This window comes from Lissotriton vulgaris, chromosome 3_1 (genome assembly GCF_964263255.1).
Source record: "Lissotriton vulgaris chromosome 3_1, aLisVul1.2, whole genome shotgun sequence".
Classification (NCBI taxonomy): Eukaryota; Metazoa; Chordata; class Amphibia; order Caudata; family Salamandridae; genus Lissotriton; species Lissotriton vulgaris.
This window is the reverse complement of record NC_141689.1, coordinates 1,961,435,223-1,961,457,209: the sequence shown is the minus strand read 5'-3', so window position 1 is coordinate 1,961,457,209 and position 21,987 is coordinate 1,961,435,223.

The window sequence follows — 21,987 nt, the reverse complement described above, 5'->3', positions numbered from 1 at the left end:
CTTGAAATTACAAGGGTAAAGGATTAGCACGCGGGTATCGGTTTAGTGACACACAGCGCAGTGCTGTCTGGTAGGTGAGACTGGGGGCTCTACTTATATCTTCAAGATCCACTGCCCTCCACTTATACCTGTTGCAGCCTTCTTATGGGATCCCGAGGATGTGTGGCTGTTCGGGAGACCAGCTGTTAACGCTCAGTTTCCCGGGGCCCGTCCTCAGTGCCCACGTCATGACATCATCATGCGGGGCATGGTTTCATAGTGAGACCTGAAAGAAAGACTCTGTGGGGCTGTCTTGTGTGTGTCTATACTGTCAGTATTCTCTCGACTATTTCTAATGTTAATTGAGTCGGTAAAAATGCTGGCTAATTCAAATTAATTAAAATTACATTAAATTGAGCGAATGGTAAAGGGGAGCAAGAGCGTAATTTCTGTAGATTGAGAAATAGATTTGAATAGAGTGTTTCTATTATCGTGCATACCTGGGTGAGCACAAACCAGGTAGTTTTACTCGGGTGCATGTACTCATGTGTGGGCATTAGGTGTATTGTGCCCCAGTAATTAATTGATTCGTGAACATTTTACCAATTTTTTCAGGAGCCGAACTTGTAACTTGGCAAGTAGCTTGTGTGTTAGTTATTTGAGGGTAGTAGAATCCAAAGGGATGTGCATGTTGAAGTTGGATGTTAGTTTTATTGGGTCATGTGTCAGAAAAGGGAGAGGCATTCAGAAAGTTATAGGGTAAAGATCTCAAAGGATTCTCTGTTGATGTTTTTGGTGGTTTTATGCATCATGAAGTGAGTTCCAAGGGATGTTGTCATTCAATCCCTTTTTGTGGCTTGAGAGATTGTAGATCCAGCGATGTTCCCTGCTTAGTAACAGGTTCTCTGCTGTTCCAGGTGTAACACCGATCTGCTCTATGACAACCAATTTCATGTCTTTCGGTGTGTGTCCCGATTTGAGGAAATGGTCAGTCAATCTGGTGGTGTTCCCATTGCAACGAATATTACTCCTGTGTTCGCCAAATCGGATTTTTATTTTTCTGCTTGTCATGCCGATGTATCTTAGGCCACATGGGCTCTCGATGATGTATATTACATGTGTAGAGTTGCAACTAGTGTGTTTCCTCAAGCAAAACCAAAGGGGGTGATGGACGGAGTGGATGGAGTGTTGAACAATGCAAGCACTCACCTCCAGTCAACTAACACTGCACAGGGTCTGACTGATTTGCATATGGCCATGTCTGAACTGGGGTGGCGGAGTGAGGTTACGTGGTTTTCGACTCTGCTTCGTATCTAGCCGCCATTTTGTGTTTGACCGCCATTTTGAGTTGCCTCACTCAGGCAGCACGGCGGACGTGGTGAACGCAATGTTTTTGCTTTTTCAGCTGCTACGTGTCTCCCCCATGTTTACAAAACCGATGTCAGGGTTTCCCGAGTTTGTAAATCCATGTCTAGACTGATTAATCCATGTCTTACTCCACTGTTTGGGTCCCACCATTCTTCTTGACTTTATCTTGTTTAACTGACCATCGCTATTCTCTTCGTGTGTTCTCCTGTTACATAAACTGTCTTTTGAAGCATTCAAACATGTTCTACCACCTGCAAATTGAATTACGGGCACTAGTTTTGATTAACTTGAGGGGAGGAGAGCACACAGGGTCTGAAAGAAGGGTGTGTTTTAGACATTCGATAACTTGTTTTCAAACTATTCCTATTTGTCAGTTTTGTATGTTTTGGGAGTTGGCATTGTAAACCTGTGTAGTATAATAGATTGTGCGCCACGGAATGAAGTGGCAGTCTCCTGAGATCCTACCATTGGTGTACTTACAGGACAACAGTGCTTAGCTGCAGCTAATAAATCTGCTTTTCTATGCCTAACAGAGTGTCACGTGCCTCTGTCTGCCAAAGCAGGTGAACCCGGAGATCTTAGGGGTGCCCTGCGCCGCCTGGCCCATAAGGTCAGGTTCTCCAATTGGGGGCCCAATGTGTGGGCGACTTCAGCGGTAGTAGTTTTCCTCAAGGGTCGTGAGGAGCTTCGCAAGAATATTCCGGAGGATTTCGCGAACCACGTGAGCGACCCCTGTATGTCGAAGTGGACCGAAGGTCTTTTGAAGCGCAGCTACTCCTTCCCGACGGCTGCTGACGACTGCTTCCCTGACTGTCGCCCTGCTTTGGCCCCTGGTGATGATTAGTATCGCAAAACATTAAACGGACATCTGTTGGCGTGAGAAAACATTTAGTTAAGTATTCGTGGGTAGCGCCCACTTTTTGTTTTTGTTTTTTGGTATTCGATTAGTGCACTAACCGAAGCCAAGGGGTAAGTACGTTTGTGCTGTGACCATATTGTCTAAAAATCCCTTGACGTTTGTAAGAAGTCCAGTTCGTTACGAAATGCCTGGATTTAGTAAGTTTAGGAAATTTTGTTATTTTGGTTGTACTAGGGATTCCCGGCTACAGGATTCTTGTCCGATTCCTCCGGTTGGAACTCCCACTTATGAGCTCTATTCAAAACATGGTTTAGGTCCTATTATTTTTAATGAAACATGAATTCGATATACTAAAAAAGATGGTGTCTTACGGTGGCCACAAAATGGCACCTTTGAGCCTGCTATACTAGATAATTTGGAAGCGATTTTATTTAGGAGAAAAGCCCGGCCGGCAATGTTTGACTCTTTCCGTCTCTGGCGTAAAGAAGCCAAACAGAAAGAAATTAAGCAAATGAAGAAAGATAAGAAAGGGCAGAATATGACGATTTTACAGGCTGCCCAACAGTTTAAAAATGATGAAGCTGACCAGATGGTTGAGGTTTCGGAAAGACAGCATCGTATGGCAATAGACGGATGTTATCCTGTGTTACCTACTGCCTCAAAGAGTAAGGGTTCTGACGAAGATCCTTTCGAGTCCCATCTCTTGACGTTACCTCCACATTATGTGTTAGGCGCTAATGCACCTCCATTACAACCTGTTGCTAATCCAGCTTTTCTGGTTCCTGCACAATTGCCTTTTCCTGTGATTCCACCTCCGCCCCCTTTGCCACCGACTTCTGTACCCCAAACTCCTGTGCCTCAGCCTCCTGTCGTAATTTGACAATGATCGGTTAGCGTTTAGCTCAGCTACACGAATTTCTCCTTCTCTTGACCACTTTTTTTGGAGGCCATTTTGAATTACTGGCTTCCATTTACATGAACGTGCTACCTCGTGGTCAGCATGCCCCTTTTGTCCTTCCTCTGTACCAATGACCATCTAACTTGCCCAGCAACAGGCTATTTTTAGTACTGGTCAAGCTTGCACATGCGCAGTCAAACCCTCTGTATTAGTGGACAGTCATCGCTTAGGATTGTTCCCCAAACTGACCAGTGGTGTTAAAACTCCTCCCACAAACTGGCTGTGTTCCAAAAATGTCCTTATATGTACCTAAATTGAGCAAATATTTTCCACCCATTCTTTTTATTACTGCAAAACTGTATAAAAGAGGTCTTGCACCCATGTTCGGTGTGATACTTCTTGCATTGCCGAAGGGTGCTGTAGGAATGTACCACCACCCCATGGGGTCTTAATAAACTTGTCTTTTGCATTTCCAGTTTCCGTGCCAACTTCTGTGTTATGGTGTCATGGAGTTTTTGCAGAGTATGTAGGTCTGAAGAACCCAATACCACTAATTGGCGACCACGAAGGGACTCATTGGCGACTCGGATGCCCGAAGGAGAGGTCGTGACGAAGGATTGGAAACTCGCCATGGACGCGTACGCTGCCACTGAGTGACCCGAGTCTTGGCCCCCACGGTGTTTTCTTCCTTTCCTTCTGATCTGACCTTCCAGGTGGCGCCGGTCCTCGACTGAGATCCTGATCGGTTGGGTTGTCGTACAGTGCCTGTTTGGCTGATTCGATTAAAGAACTTGGCAGCTGGAACCTGGATACTTGAGAATTTGGTAAGCTTGTTATTGGTAAGATAGTCTACGGACACTTACTGTGGCTTTTTGGATTTGTTTGAGTTAGCTAACATTTGGTTCTATGATTTGAGTTATATGTGGAGTGCACCTCACATAGGCAGGCAGTGTGGAGATATTTCTCTGATTTTGTATTTGTTTGAACGGCACACTATGTGTAAAGTATATTAACTGCCATTTTATGTAATATTGCGTTTTTTGTGATATTTTGACATGCCTGTTTTAAGCACACTTCGAGGAATGTGCTGTCTTGGAAAAGGTACCAATTACCGATTAAATGAATCTCAGCCGGCTCCCCCAGAGGGGACACCTAATCACGAAATGTATATTAAATTTTGCCTTCCCCCTATTATGTATAGTACGCTGTGGCATAAATATACCAAGACAGATCGTGAATTGCAATGGCCACTACATGGGTCGTTTGACTTACGAAAGGTTCAATATGTAGAGCAATGTTTGTTTCAGCGCAGGTCTAGACAGGATATGTTTGATTGTGTACGTATGTGGGAGAAAGCGGTGCATGAGCGAATGAAGCGTGAACAAGCCTTGGCGGACAAGGAGCAGTGAAAGGCTGCCCGTGATAAAGCTTTACAGCTGGAGGAGAAAGAGTTGCAGGAAAAGAAAGAGAGGGAGGCACGAGAACGTAATTTGCAAATTAATGGTCAATTCCCTATTCGACGTCCTCTTTACCCTGTCCTTACTAATGAACCTGATGATTTTTTATTGCTAGACCGTTGCCCGCCTCCGTATGTTTCACCTACGGCTCCGCATGAGGGATCGGATGAAGACGATGAAGGGCATAGTCGTACCAGGCTAAGTGTTGATCGGGCTGCGGAATTGCGTGGGTTTGCTCGAAAACGTAATCTTAAAACTATCACTATTTCAGAGATTGATGACCACATGCGTAAGTGGTCCGAGAAAGAACGGTTGTATTTCCTGAGTCATTTTGGAGATGAAGTTGTAGAACGGTTTAGAAAATATTCATCTGAGTTGGAACCAAAAGATGTATCAGTTGGTCGTGAGAATTGCGTAAAGGTATTTTTGTTCTTACAGATGCGGATTCGTTTTTCCAACAGTTGGTCCATCTGCGGGTTGAGGCGTTACAATTACGGGTGGCGAAAAAGGCATCAGACTCAGCTGCGCCTGGATCGACGGAGATATCCAAAGTGTCCTATCTTTGGAACAGATAAGAGTTCTACAGTTCACATTATGCCTATGCGAGAAGCTGCACCTTTATATGTCCCTCCTAAAGGGCAAGGTACAGATGATGATAAAACATCTGTGAATGCAAAGGGTTATTTTATGTATAATTGGGTTTACACGCCATGGAATAGAACAGATGTTATGGCACTTAAGACTGCTTTGCCTGACCCTCGTAAAAACCCGGCAGCTTTCTATGAAGGAGTGGAAGGGGCTATTTCTTCGTGTGTTATGACATTAGTTGATATTGATCTCTTCTTCGGATTGATATTACCTCCCGATATGTGGAGAGCGATTCATAAATTCGATGACCGAGCGATTTTGGGTGCAGATTGGAAAGAAATAGCCCAAGCCGATTTAGATAGGAAGCCCGCGTGTAAGCCATGTCAATTAATTTTAGAACTCCTGGGGGCTATTTTGAATAAATTGAAAATGCTTGTTCCCCCTAAGAAGGTTGATTGGACTATGTTAGCTTCTTGCAAACAGAAACCGGATGAATCTGTTTCTGACTTCTTTTCGCGTTTTGAGGAAGCATTCCATGACTATAGTGGGCAATTGCTAACAGAGAATACGGGTAGGCATTTGTTCGTTGACAAGTATGTGGCTAATCTCCTACCGGAGATTGCGAAACGTTTAAAGGCTAGTGAAAGTTCTTGGACCACAGCGACCCCTGCTTCTTTATTGACTATGGCTCAGTATTATGAACGACAGGAATTGGAGGCTAAGGAAAGTAGTGATAAGAAAGCGAAGGAGTTAAAGATGAAGGTGATGTTGGCTCAGGTTCATGCAACCCAGACGAGAGGGAATGATAGGGGTAGGCGTGGATCGTATGGTACGTCTTCCGTTCGTTCCGACATTTCTGAGGACCAGTGTGCATACTGTAAACAGTTTGGACATTGGGCTTCAGACTGTCCGGTGCTTCGAGAACAGCGTAATCAGCGTGGTCGAGGAAGTGGAAGGACGCGGAATAGTTATTCAGGATCGAGGGGCGGAGCGAATGATCGTGGCAGGTTTGAAGCGAGGGGTCGTGGTCAGGATGATCATAATACTTTTGATCGACGAAATCAGTATCAGATAGCTGAGGGTGAGTTTACGGAGTCTCAGGATTATGTACATGCATAGGATTGCGTAGGATGGGGTGTGGAATCGGTTGAAGTACCAGTAGATCAAAGGGGTCCATAAGTATCAGCGCATGTTTTGGGTTCTACTGATCAGTTTCTGGTCAATACAGGAGCTACTCGTAGTGCTCTGTCCAAACACTTGGTTCCAAGGGCTCCCCTGTCTGGCGAAATATTTCCATCAATAGGGTTCGATGGAACACCCTCTCTTAGCCCATTGTCACAACCCATTACGTTTCACATTGACAAATTTGCTGCCCCATGTCCGTTTATGTTGTCACCAAACACTCCAGATAATATCATGGGAATAGATATGCTTAAATATTTTCGAGCAACTATACGTTGCGCTCCTGAAGGGGTGCGAGTCATTTTGAATGAGAATTACCCAGATGTAATGAGAGTGTGCCTCATGCAAGAGACCGAGGCATTAGCCTCTCTTCCAAAAACGTTATGGGCTACTTCAGATACAGATGTGGGACAGATGATTATCCCTCCCATACGTATCACTGTTAAGGAGGGGGCGTCTTTGCCTCGTGTACCGCAGTATAAAATCTCCAGGGAAGGTGAAATTGCTTTGAGGCATATTGTACATGACTTGATTATTGCAGGCGTGGTAGAAGAAGTCCCCTATAATGTCTGTAACAGCCCTATTCCGATTTTAAAGAAAGATACAGACACTAAAATCTATCGTTTCATTATTGATTTGAGAGAAATTAATAAGATAGTAGTGCCTCAATACACAATGGTGTCTGATATTACCACCCTACTTACTTTCATTCCGCCCACAGCCACTACCTTCACTGTCATCGATTTGAAAAATGCTTTCTTTTCGATCCCCATCCATCCTGATAGCCGGTACCTGTTTGGCTTCACATTAAATAATAAATCATATAGATTTTGTCGAGTTCCTCAAGGTTACTCTGAAAGCCCTAGAATTTATAGCCAGGCTTTAAAAAGACAGCTTGATTCTTTCAATTTACAGTCTGGAGCGGCTCTTATTCAATATGTTGATGACATTTTACTTGCAGCAGACACGCAGGAACAATGTGAAGAGAGTAGTCTTGCCCTGCTTTCTTTTCTTGCCCATAATAATCACAAGGTTTCTAGGAAAAAGTTACAATATTGTAGACCAAAGGTGACCTACCTCGGTCATCTTTTGTCTAAGGAGGGACGTGCATTAACATCTGATCGAATCCAAGCAATATTAGATACACCAGTCCCTCGCACTCAAAGAGATGTTCGTGCTTTTATAGGTTTAACGTCTTTTTGTAGGCAGTGGATAATGGGGTTTTCACACATTATAAAACCTTTGTTAGCATTGTTGTCCAAAACTACACCGATCCCCCTTGAATGGACAGATGAATGTCAGAATGCTTTTGAACAATTGAGACAAGCCCTTTGTTCCGCACCAGTGCTAGGTACACCAGATTATACAAAGATTTTTACATTATATGTACACAAGAAGGATGGATGTGCATTGTCAGTCCTAGTGCAGACACACGGAGATAAACAGAGACCTTGTGCGTACTTTTCAGCAGTACTTGACCCCGTAGCACGAGGATTACCTGGGTGTTTTCGGGCAGTTGCAGCAACAGCACTGGCTATACGACAGAGTGAGGGAATAGTTTTGTCACACAAATTGTTGGTGTTAGTTCCCCATGCGGTAGATGCTCTGCTAAACCAAACAAAAACCCAGTACCTAACGAGTGCACGTTTAACAGGATATGAGTTAACACTGTTGGCGCCACATATTACACTAAAGAGATGTGCCACTTTGAACCCTGCTACTTTATTGCTGTATCCAGTTGCTGAGGGCCAGGAGGAAGAACACCATGATTATGTTTTCCTGACTGAAGAACAAACAAAGGGTCGTATTGACTTACAGGATACGCCACTTCCAGATGTAGATGGGGAACTGTGGGTTGATGGATCGTGTTTAAGGCTGCCAGATGGTACAACTTCTGCAGCCTATGCGATCACAACACTTAAGACAGTGGTAGAAGCAGCACGAATACCGCAGAAATCGGCCCAAGCAGCTGAATTGATAGCTTTAACAAAAGCATGTGAATTGAGTGCTGGTTTATGTGTGAATATCTACACTGATAGCCGGTACGCCTTTGGAGTAGTGCACAATTTCGGCCTGCTCTGGAGGGAGCGAGGATTTTTGACATCACACGGAGTGCACATTATGCATGGAGAATTAGTACGTGACCTCCTGAATGCGCTATTACATCCAAAGAAAGTAGCGATAATCAAATGCAGTGCACATAAGAAAGTGACAGACAAAGTTGGACAAGGAAACGCTTTTGCAGATCGCATAGCGAGGGAAACTGCTATGTTACCAAATGTCTCGCCGATATATGTGGTGAAATCACAGGCTGAGCGATGGCATGATGCTAGAGAGGAGATCTTAGACATTCAAAAATCAGCGTCCAAAGCAGAACTCGCAACCTGGGCAACGGAGGGAGTGTTGGATGATGAGGGTTGCTGGAGGAGCAAGGACATGGAGAGATGGAAATTGCCTGCCGCTTACTTGCAAGCAATGGTTCAAATGACACATGGATTGGCACATGTTGGAGCTCTCGCAATTACTAAATTGCTTACACGAGTTTGGGAGCATCCTGAGATTGCCAATACGGCCAAAAGAGTAGTGCAGACTTGTCTGATATGCTTACAGTACAACCCTGCTAAAGGGACTTATACTCCGAAAGGAGGGTTTGTTCCACCTACTGCACCATTTGAAGTATTGCAAATGGATTACATCCAGCTTGAGCGTTGCAATAACCTTAAGTATGTCTTAGTGGTGGGGGGGCGTGGCCTGGAGCCGTCGATGGTGGACGTGTAGCTCGCTAGCTCCGTCCTATGCCCAGTATATGAGCTGATTATCCTGTGTCCCCCTGCCTGTAACCCACCTGATCCCTGCATAGATTGCCCCCGGGGACAAGCGGAGTGAGGCGGTGCAGCGTGGCCCCGCTGCGACCGCTTCCTGAGGAAACTTTGTCGGCGAAGCCTGTTGCGGCCTGCAGCCCGAGACGGACCCCGGCCTGGAGTGATCGGCCGGACCGGCCTACCACCCACCTCCTTCGCGGTCCGTCCGTGACCCAAGATCGGACTTCCGACCACTTGCAAGCCGGACCCACGGACAGAGGTAGGGGGCCCCTGCCCTCGCTGTAGCCCTGTGGCCTCCCCCGTTTGGGCACCCCGCCACGGGCCAGACACATCGCAACGCGGCCCCTGCGGAACGCGGGGCCGCTTCAATACCATCCCCGCACTGACCCACGAGGTCCATGAGACTCCGGCGCTCCGCCGGTGGGGGGAGAATCCAGTGGAACGGTGGAGCGGGCGATGCAACACACGCCACGGATTCAGCTCCGCTCTGATCATGCTGCCAGCGCCATAACACGGAGCGTCCAGACCCTGTCACTGTCGAGACGCCATCTTCAGGCCTAGCGGAGACCTCGGACCCTGTCAATTTCACCTCACTACCACGGAGCTGTCTGCTTGGTGGCCTGGGTCAGACACACAACATACAGCGGCACGCAATACAGACACGCGGATCGCGGTGGGGTGGAGTGGTGCACCACGCGCTTTGGCGCCTATTTACAACGCTGCGGCCCGGACCTTTTCCACTCTCTCTCTCACTACGACGCACTAGCTCGGTGGCGACCTGGACCCGTCACCTATCCCCCCGACACCTCTACGGACCTGGGGGTGCCCCTGCGGATGTGACGCTGGTGACGCACCGACCCACCCCCGCATTGCTACCTAGCCGGGATAATCCTCAACGACTCTGGGGTCTCCACTACCACCGCCCCTGCCCGGTGAACGTTAGCCCGTCCGCATCCACTGCAGACCACCCGGAGGGACAGCGGCGGGCTGCTGCGCCCGCTACAACGCCACCCTGCTAACACGAACCATGGGCAGGAACAGGGGCAAACCACAGGATCAAGGCGCCCGATCAGACATGCAGTCCACGGGCTCTGAGGACCCGCTAGCCTCCTCCAGCATGGACATCGTCCCGCCGACCGGTAAGGGATCGCAAGACGCCAAACTGGATCTCATCCTGAATGAAATACGCGCGACGCGCGAAGCGCTAGAATCGCGCATAGACAATATGGCGACTGGCCTGTCCCTACTTAAGGCTGACCACAACAAGTTAGCGGACCGAGTGGCAGAACAGAAAATAGCGCTGGACGACCTAATACCGCAGCAGACGGAGCATTCAATGAAATTAGAAAACGTGGAGAAGCAACTGAAACTTCTGTGGGGTAGAGTGGACGACGCGGAAGGACGTGCCCGCCGCAACAACGTCCGCATCCTGGGTATACCGGAGAAAAGCGAGGGGAGGGACCCCACGCAGTTTGTGGAGGATTGGCTAAGGAAATTAGTAGGCCAGAGAGACCTCACCGCCCTCTACAGTGTGGAAAGAGCTCACAGGATGCCATCGCGACCCCCGCAACCTGGGGCGCCCCCTCATCGCTCGTCTACTCCACTTCAGGGACCGTGACACTGTCCTACGGGCGGCCAGAGAGGAAGCACCAATACGCTTCGAGGACAAGAATATATCGGTATACCCCGATTTCACACCCACTGTGCAGAGAGCCAGGTCCGACTTCATGGGGGTGAAACGAAAATTACGTGACAGAAACATGAAATATGCACTGTTATTCCCTGCCCGGCTCAAAATCCTCCATGGCAACAGGTCCCATTTTTTCGATTCGCCCGAGGAGGCGGCGGAGTGGATGGAGGTCACTCTGACCCCGCCGGCATCGCAGGACCCATTCGTGGACCACCGAAGTGACACCCGCAGGGGCTCGCAAGACAGACAGAGCGACACTCACAGCCCCGCCCATCATTCAGCGCGGGGAGCACCGACGACGACGCAGCCACCTGGACGCCAGGCGACAAGCGGAACATCTTCGTCCCCACACCATCGTCTTACTGAGGAGGCACTGGCCGCCCACGACGCGGAAGCAGCCGGAGACAGACTCTCCGTCACCACCGACACCCACACAGAGGTGTCTGGTTCGGTTACCAGCTTGCAGCTCTTCCCAAAGATCACAGCCCAGATGGCAGAGGAGTTCTGAACCACGCCACGATTGACCTCTCCGGGTGGTAACGTATGACTAATCCCCTCCTCCACATATGGTGGGTTGTATGTGCAGGGGCCCATTGTATCGTGGGCTATCATGCCCACGCAGACAGTTCAAGTGCCGATCGACGGAGGCCTACCACCCCCGGTATGCACAAGAACTTGACTGACTTGTGCCCAGGTTGGGCACTATGGTTTGGCTCCTGGGTACGTTGGCTCAGGGACCTTTTTGTTCAGGGGTTGTTTGTTTGCAAGACACTCTCACTTCTTAGCACAACAGGACATGTGGGGTCACCCAGTCGTATCGAATTGTTGAACCACACAGTTGGAGATGGGACCCCTTAATGACTATCACTTGTGCACCTGGAATGTGCGTGGCATGGGATCTGTGCATAAACGTCATAGAATCCTTGCACAACTTAACAGAAGGGGGACACAGATTGCTTGCCTGCAAGAGACACATTTGAACGCTGCTGAAGCGGTGAAACTGCGCAAAAAATGGAGAGGGCAGCTCTTTGCAACCTCATATTCTGCATTCTCCAGGGGGGCGGCAATTTGGCTCCGTGGCTCTCTTCCCTTCCAGCTACTAGAGCAACGGATCGACCAGGAGGGTCGTTATGTATTTATACGGGGACTGTTGGATGGGGAGGCGGTGGTCATTGGCTGTGTGTACTCACCTAACACGAATCAATCGGAATTTTTGTTCAGGGTCAATGGGGTAATTGCAGATTGGGCTGACCATCGCTGGATCATAGGGGGTGATTTCAATGCTGTACTTGATGTTATGCTAGATAGATCACATCCCCCCTTACTGGCTACCGAGAGCAGGAAACAGGCAGCTGCGCTTGCAAGTTGGGCAGAGGGCTGGGATATGGCGGATATGTGGCGCAGCATACACCCTCTAGATAGGGAATACACCTTTTTCTCCCCCCCCCACCGACTTCACACCAGAATTGATCATGTATTCTGCTCCCGTTCCCTCACAGCACGGATTGTCCAAGCCCAACACATGGGAAAGACACTATCGGACCATAACCCCGTGGAGATTACATGGCAATGGGGTAGAAAGCTGGCTCCCATTCCGACTTGGCGGCTGTCTCCTGACCTCCTCGAGGACTCGGTCTTCCGGTCCTCCCTGTCCGACACTATAGACACCTACTTCTACACTAATGCACACACGGCCAGCTCCCGGCAGATAGAATGGGACACTTTCAAGGTCTGTATTAGGGGGGCTGCTATGGCTATCAGGGTGGGAAGGAAACGGGAGGTGATTAGCGAACTGAAGGAGGTGGAGGGATCACTTGCATCCCTAGAGAGTGAGGCAGCGGGCACCAATGTTCCCTTCACACCACTGCAAGAGGCACATATTAGACACGCGGAGCTCCTGGAAGAACTGCGGATTATAGATTATAGGGAGTACACGAACAGGCAGCATACGCAGGCTGACCGAGCCGGACCCCTACTCGCCCGCCTCCTACGGGACTCCCCGGTCAGCCAACCCATCCTTAGGGTATTTGACCAATCTGGCCGCTCAGCTACCGCCCAAATAGGGATCAACACAGCGTTTAAAGACTACTACACCACGTTGTACAGCCCCCCGCAGCCCCTGTCAGAGCCCGCACTTGTGGCTTTCATGGAAGGTCTGGACGTCCCACAACTTACTGCCGACCAGAACAAAGCCCTGAAACGTCCTATCTCGGTGGCGGAAATAAGACAAGCGATCAGAGCCCTTCCGAAGGGTAAGGCACCTGGAACGGATGGCCTGCCAACTGAGTTTTACGCCACATACATAGACCTTCTAGCCCCACGGTTACATACGGTTTATCTGGCAGCCTTACGCACAACCTCCCTACCGCTATCATCAATGCAGGCCCTGATCACGTCCCTCTTGAAACCGGCCAAAGATGGTCTGCATTTGGCCGATTACAGGCCCCTGTCCCTTCTCAATACTGATTCTAAAATACTGAGCAAGATACTGGCGACGAGGCTCATGCAATACGTACCTCACCTGGTCCACCCGGATCAATGCGGCTTTGTAACGGGCCGCAGTACGGCCATGAACCTCAGGCGCTTGGCCCAACTCATGCTCGGTGGCGATGTGAACCATGGCTCCGGAGGGTGCATTTCCCTAGACTTGAAACAAGCTTTCGACTCCTTGAGATGGGACTATATGTTCGCCACCCTATTACGATTCGGGATACCGCCCGAATTCCTAGCTTGGGTCAGATTGCTGTACACCACCCCCACTGCCAGAGTGCGTACCTCCAATCAAATCTCAGGCCCTATGGCTATAGCCAGAGGCACTAGACAGGGCTGCCCGCTCTCCCCTCTCCTCTTTGTCCTTGCCCTCGAACCGTTGCTCTGTAGACTCAGATTGATGGCCCCCCTTCATGGCATACGTCGACATGGCATGGACCACATTGTATCTGCTTATGCGGATGATATCATTTTATATTTCCGCGACCTGAAAGGGGATCTGAGTCCGGTTTCTCGGGTTTTCGAGGATTTTAGGGAGATCTCTGGCCTCACTATAAGCGAGTCTAAGTCCTACGGGTTCACCTTTGCAATTACGGATGTCTCAGCCCCCCTGCCTTTTGCCCCTCACGAATTCCAAATGGCTGACACCACCTTCCGATACCTGGGGATCCAGATATACAGAGAGGCGAGCATGATGATAGACGGCAACCTAGGGAAGGCCATTAGGGCGCTGAGGACACAAATCCAGTTCTGGCTCACATTACCACTCTCGATACCCGGACGAGTGGCGATCACCAAGATGGTGATGCTCTCCCGGCTTATCTACTATTTCACCAACCTCCCATTCCAGATCCCAGCGGCGACGTTCAAGACCCTCGACTCACTACTGTCCGAGCTTGTGTGGGGACATGGCCCAGGCGCATAGGTCTGGCCAAGTTGCAGCTCCCCTCCGATTCCGGAGGCATGGGCCTGCCGGACCTCAGGGCTTATAATTATGCATGTCAGCTGCAATGGCTAGCTTACTGGGTGGTGGGCCGTAATCTTCATGAGATTAATATATCAAGAGACGACCACTCTAAGGGGAGAGTGCACACCCTGCTCCTTCCTGGCTCGGACCTACCTAGAAACGCCCCGCCGCTTCTCAAACTGGCGATCACATACTGGCGGAAGGCGCTGAAGTATACGACCCCCGGGACACTATATGCCCCCGCGATTCCACTACTGGGCATCCCACTAGGTCTGGGCACACTCACGGAGACGCTCCTGGGACCCTGGCATGACGTAGGGGTGACCCACGTGGGTGACCTGTTTGCGGAGGGACACCTACTGTCTTTCGAGGACTTCAGAACGTCACAGGGCGTCCCCGGCGGCTCCTTTCTACTATACGCTGGACTCCGACACTATATCTCTCACAAATGGTCGCCTGACGGGCGGGAGCCTACTGCGAACCCTCTTATCACAATGCTTTACCTCATGGGCACAGGCGGCCACCTGACAAAGTGGCTCACATCTAGCATTAAATCGGGGAGGGCACTCACACTGTCACCCCTAAGAGCGACATGGGAGGTAGATATTGGAAGGCCGCTGCGAGACAAGGAATGGGAGCGCATACTTCAGTTCCCCAGGAAGGTAGCTAGGAATCCCAAGTACAAGTTCATCCAGCTGATGTTACTACATAGAGCCTACCTGACACCACACCGACTACATGTGATGTTCCCTGCGACCAGGAACAACTGCCCCCGATGCGATGAGGATGACGCATCACTAGTACACATGCTATGGCTATGCCCCAAGTTAGGGTATTTCTGGAACACTGTCCATGACTCACTTGCGAAAGCTGGTACACTGCCCACAATACCCACACTGGAACGTACTCTTTTAGGACTGGGGCCTTCGACCCGTACCAGAACCGTGGCGACGCGCTTCTCCGATCTGGCCTTGTTGCTGGCGAAGCGTGCCATCACGATGCGCTGGAAATCGGCTAGACCACCCAACCCAGACATGTGGCGGGCGGAAGTAGTACGATGGGGGAAAGCGGAGGGCGAAGCACTACAAAGAGAGGAGAGCAGGGGCCTCCGGAAGACACCGATCTCACTGGAATGGTTTGACACCTTGGGGGTCTTTGAGGCTGGCAATGACGAGGGTGAAGAGGAGACTAGCGAATAGCCGCTCAGGGTATTACTGTGCCCCGACCCGAACACCCCCCCCCCACCGCCCCTCCCATGCATTGCCGCCACTGCCTACGGTGCACTGCGATTGGGAACGGGTACCCCCGACCCATCGCTCACACTACCCCACCTAACCTGTGTGCAAGCCTTGTACTTTGTTTCAACACGTTAAGTGTGGCCCACATGTAGATACTTCATTTATGTGCCTCATTAGAGAGTGTCGGGGGGGATTGCTTAGGGGTGGAGGGTGGGACCAGAATTGAACGGGGTTTGTTAGTTTGTTCTAGTTCGTCAACATCGACAAAATGGAAAATCAAAGTCCCTCTGTTTCTATATATGCTCGGAGCAGCCGCATACATATGCCAGCGGAATTTACACTGTAATTATATGTATGAAGTTGTATGCTATCACTGCTCTCAACACTATGCTAATAAACAGATTTAAAAAAAAAAAAAAAAAAGTATGTCTTAGTGGTGGTGTGTGCTTTCAGTAAATGGATTGAGGCCTTCCCCACGAAGGATAATACAGGGTTGACAACAGCTAAGGTTTTGCTCAAGGAGTACTTCCCACGCTATGGTGTTTGTAAATTTTTGTGGAATGATAACGGTCCTCACTTTGTTGGGAAAGTAGTGGAGTACGTCCTGAATGGGTTGGGGATTTCATGCTGTATTCCATCCGCAGTCAGCAGGTTTGGTAGAAAGGTATAATGCTACTCTGAAGTTGAAGCTAGCAAAGATCGTGGCATCTACGTCTTTGAAATGGCCGGATGCTCTGCCTCTAGCATTGCTACTAATTAGATCAGTACCACATTCCAGAACTGGCCTCACACCTTATGAAGTGGTGTTTGGAAGGCCTATGAATATATGGGGAGTTCCTAAGCCTCGTTTGCTACATGATGTGCCTTGTATAATGATGAACGATTATTTGGCACGATTAACAAATGATTTACTTTCTATTCATCAACAGGTTCGAGAAGCGCTCCCCGACAATTCCATTGGAGAGGCTCATAATCTTCGCCCTGGTGACTATGTAATGATCCGCTCGTTTGAGAGAACCAGCAGCTTGGAGCCGAGGTGGCGTGGCCCTGAGCAGGTGTTGCTGGCGACTCGAACGGCTGTGCGAGTCACGAAGAAGAAGCGGTGGGTGCATTCTACTCATTGTCGTCGTGTCTCTCCGGATCTGGTGAACCCCACTGTGCTGTCTGATTATCGAGACATCTTGGACGCAGAGAAGAGCCCAGCTACTACGTCTACTGAATCAGAGGGAGCCTTCCCGGACCACACTGTTTCTGGTGGAGAAAGATACAATCTACGGCCAAGGAAAGAAGTTGTTTTGTGCGAGACTGGTTGAGTAACCGCTCTGAGGTTAGTGAAAACGGAAGCCGGGAATATCAAGGGGGGGGGGATCAGTTCTGCCAAGTGTAGCGACACCCGTCTTGAATCTCGGAGAAGAAACCAACGGCTACCTCGGAGCTCAGCACTCATATTTGTATTTTTTTGTTGTTTTGTTTTTGAGACATTTGTACTTTGAACTATGGCACCCACTACGATACGAAATAAGAGAATTCTTGGTGCAGTACTTTTTGTTACGACTATAGTGGTAATAGCAGTAATAGCTTGGGTTGTAGAACGATTGGTTCCGGCAAGAGAATACTTATTGCCTACTACCCCAATTCCATCTGAACATTTTCATTTCACCTTGCCCTATCATGAAGAACGACATAGACAGACTTACCTAAATAACAGTTTCATTCAAATTTTACACTACACCCATAATATGACGAACACTTCGAACTGTTGGGTATGTGGAATGTTGCCTGGACATCAGAAGAAAGGAGGCACTCCGCTTATTCCTCTTCCGTTCTCTCATAATGGTTCTTGCAATGCTTGGTACACTCTTCTGTTTACTTTGAGATGGCCGACAAAAGCTGGACTACTTTTCCGGCTTAATAAAGTTTGCTATAATGACAGAGATGGCTACCCGCAAGCAGAAGGAACTAAATTCGAATGGGAAGAATATCGACCAGATAATGTGTTGTTGCCTCGAGTCTACACCAATCAAAGACGTATAAATATGTCTAGTTTACATGTGATTACAGTTATTGATACCAAAGCTGATTTATGTGTCGGAAATATAGGTGCTATCCCAGTAGGGAGAAGTGAATGCAATACTACTCTCACCTTTGACACTCCAAATGGTATCGCCTTTGTGGCCTCACGAAACACTTATTTCATTTGTGGAAATAAAGTTTATCACCGTCTTCCTATTGGATGGTTAGGAACATGTTATATATCCTTTGTATTACCCCCTGTGTTTATTGCCCCACCCATGTATCATAATGACTTTGTGTTATACCATGATTTTATATTAAATAGAGTGAAGAGAACATTAGCAATTGATGAGATCGATCAAACAGACACCTCCCTACAGCAATATGTTGATTTTAATTTAGGTCTCTTTTCATTTGTTGGTGCAGCTCTAAACAGCAGAAAAATAAGACGATTGACACGTGTTGTGGAAGCTGTCGCTAATGAAACAGTTTTTGCCCTAGGGAATTTGACTGAGGAACTTCAAATTACCAGAATTGTAACGCTTCAGAACCGTATGGTTCTAGATGTAGTGTTAGCTGATCGTGGGGGTGCATGCCGCATTATCGGTAGTAGTTGCTGTGTATATGTCCCTGATAACTCACCTTCTCTATATGATGCTATTTCTAAATTGCATAAAGTAGCTGCTGAAATACATCCTGAAAACGGTACATGGACATTTTCAAGTTGGTTCTGGACTTTGATTAGTACTTGGGGTTGGAAACTGTTAACAATTTTATATATAATAATTGGGATACTCTTTTTCCTTTGCCTATGTATTCAATGTGGCCCTATGTTATGTTCTATGTGTATTTCTGCTTGTATTCCATCCAAACGAGCCATTGCTAAGAAGGAGCAAATGATTAATCGAGAAATAACGAATATTATGTTGATTAATACTAACGATGAATATCCCGATTACGTCCATTATGAGGTAGCTTCAGCTAAACGCTAAAAGGGTCGTCTGTCGTAATTTGACAATGATCGGTTAGCGTTTAGCTCAACTACACGAATTTCTCCTTTTCTTGACCACGTTTTTCGGAGGCCATTTTGAATTACTGGCTTCCATTTATATGAACGTGCTGCCTCATGGTCAGCATGCCCCTTTTGTCCTTTCTCTGTACGAATGACCATCTAACTTGCCCAGCAACAGGCTATTTTTAGTACTGGTCAAGCTTGCACATGCGCAGTCACACCCTCTGTATTAGTGGACAGTCATCGCTTAGGAATGTTCCCCAAACTGACCAGTGGTGTTAAAACTCCTCCCACAAACTGGCTGTGTTCCAAAAATGTCCTTATATGTACCTGAATTGAGCAAATATGTTCCACCCATTCTTTTCAATACTGCAAAACTGTATATAAGAGGTCTCGCACCGATGTTCGGTGTGATACTTCTTGCATTGCCGAAGGGTGCTGTAGGAATGTACCACCACCCCATGGGGTCTTAATAAACTTGTCTTTTGCATTTCCAGTTTCCGTGCCAACTTCTGTGTTATGGTGTCATGGAGTTTTTGCAGAGTATGTAGGTCTGAAGAACCGAATACCACACTCCTTTACCTTTACCTTCTTTTGTACTGGTTCTTCTCCTGTTTTGCAGAATACGTTGTCTCCTGTTCTAGTGTCAGATTCCCCTTCAGCTCGAAAACGTTTAGTTGAAACTGTTTCTGGTCTTTTGTCACCTTTTCTTGGACCTCTTTTCTTTTCTCCCGCTTCATCTTGAAGACAATCTCGTAGCCAGATTCCAGATTTGGAAGAACGGACTAAGTTAGATTCTCTTGCTCGTAATTGGATCACGAGTAGTCTACAGTATAGTGTACGTGATATTTTAGACACCTTTCTGCAATGGAACGCGCCTACGCAGAGGTATGTCTTTAATACTATGTGCAACACTCTTATTAAAGTGTGGGAAGATATGGATTTGGATTCACCTCCTCAGGATTTATTTGAAATACGGGATCAATTTGATAAGGGACTTATTGTGGGTCGTCATGTAGAGTCTGCTGTTCAGAAGCTTGTTACTTTCCGATCTTCCTTTTTCTCTCAAAATTCTCTTGAGCCTGATCCTGCGGTTTGTCGTAAAATGGCACAATATCCTATGCGAGAAGTTCCTCCAATATGGAGAGAGGCAGATCCAAATGCTAATCCAGCTATCCCCGCTCATTTTCAGCGCATATGGGTACATGATCCTTGGAAAAGATCAGAAGTGTTGGCACTTAAGCAGTCCTTACCGGACCCTCGTAAGAATCCTGCTGGGTATTATAAAGAATTGTCTCACACTGTTAATGCTTGTATTATGAATTTGGCAGATATTGATTTACTTACGGCAAATGTAGTCCCACAAGCTTTATGGGCTAAACTTCGTAGGCAAGACCATGCTCAAGCTTTAGGTGGTGATTGGGCTGCTATTACAGCCGCAGATGCAGGACAAGTAGGTGGTGCCAAAACTGATGATCTGATTACGGAGTTGCCAGGTAGAATGATAGATCTTATGAAAACGATGATGCCTGCTGTACGCGTTAACTGGGATAAGTTAGCAGCGTGCAAACAAAAGATTGATGAAAGCGTCTCTGATTTCTTTACTCGTTTTGAAGAGACTTTCATCGACCATAGTGGTCAAGATATGAGTACTGAAGGTGGACAGCGATTATTTGTAGATAAATTAGTTTTTAATTTACTCCCAGAATTATTGCATAAATTGAAACAATCTGAGAGTCCATGGGCCGTTTCTTCAACGGACCAGATATTAGCTACTGCTCAATATTATGAGAATAGGGATAAGGAAGATAAGGAGAAAGCGGAAAAGAAAACTAAAGAATTAAAAACGAAGGTTCTTCTGCAACAGGCTTATCCTCCTCGTTCTGCTCAGTCGCAATTCCAACAGCCTCCACAGTTTCAGAAGCTGTTGCAAAAACTTGTATCTTCAGCTCCGCGATTTCCGTTGGGTCCTAATCAATGCGCCTATTGTAAAGAGGAAGGTCATTTTAAAAATAGTTGTTCGATTTTGTTGCAGCGTTATGGTGGATCATCAGCACCACAGGGTCGTGGAGATTCTCGGTCAGTGTCCAGAGGTAGAGGGCGTGGTGCGTCGTCTGAGGAACCCCCCTCAGGACTTTACAAATTATTTTGATCAGCGGAATTCTCAGTCTGCACAATAATACAATGACGATTATTGCACAGATAGTGATAATTCTGATTTCCTCACTTGCTAGGACAGCCACAGACAGAGTAAGGGAGTCGTATCAGTTCCAGTGGATCAGGATGGACCTTATGTTAATGCTGTAGCATTGGGTGTTACCATCATTTGGTTTTGCTGTATTTCCTCAAGCACCAGGTCTTGCGTGGTTCAAGTTTCAGGGTTTTGGTCGCTGCAGGTAGGTGGCATATGCTGCATACTCCACAGGGGAAGTGGCCTTTGACACTAGGTAGGCCCCACGCATTAAGACTGATGTATCTTTAGTTTTTGTAGTCAGTCTAGGACGTGTCGAGATCAGTTAAATGAAAACAAAGGCTTTTCCCACTTCAGTTTGCCCATATTTAGTATTTTCCAATGCTTGGTAATGATTTTAGTGATTTTGTTGGAAGTCGTGTTGTAGGTGGTCACACAGGTTAAAGGGATTGTTGTATCTGTCCGCTGGTTTTCTTCCAACAGTAAATCCATGTTCTCGTTCCTGGCTCTCTTTCTGGACCTCTCTATTATTCTGTTGGGGTAACCCTGTTTTAACAGTTTCTCAGATAAATCTTTTTATTGGTCCCCGTAGTCCTCTAGGTTACTGAAGTTCCTTCTAATGTGAAGGAATTGGCCATATGGTAAATTCTCCCTCAAAGATCACGGGTGGAAGCTGTCGAATTTGAAGTGTGTATTTCTTGATGTTAGTTTGTAAAAAGTAGTTGTTTTAAGGTAGCCATCTTTTGCCTCAATGGTAAATCCAGGAATGTGAGTTTTCCTTGTCTGCTGTGCTAGTGAAGTTCAAGTATGGGTCACGTCCATTAAGCCATGTTAGAAATGTTTCTAGGGTCTCCTCTTGGCCTTCCCATATCATCAGAATGTCGTCGATGAAACCCTGCTAAAATTTGATATGTTTTTTGAAGGTGTTGTTGTTGTCCAAAATGTTGATTTTCTCAAAGGCATACACGTAGATTCCTGCCACACTAGGGGCAAAAGTGCTGCCCATGGATGTCCCGTTGGTTTGAAGGAAAAACTCACCTTCAAACTCAAAGTAGTTGTCTTTAAGGGCCAGGGATGCACACTTCATCACAAATTCCCTTGGGGTGTTGAAATCCCAGTGTGTCCTCCCAGATTTTATTAATCACCGTTAGGGTTTCCTCTTGGGGGAGACTTGTGCATAAGCTTTCTATATCTAAGCCGACCAGCATGTATTTTACTGGGTCAAAAGGTATG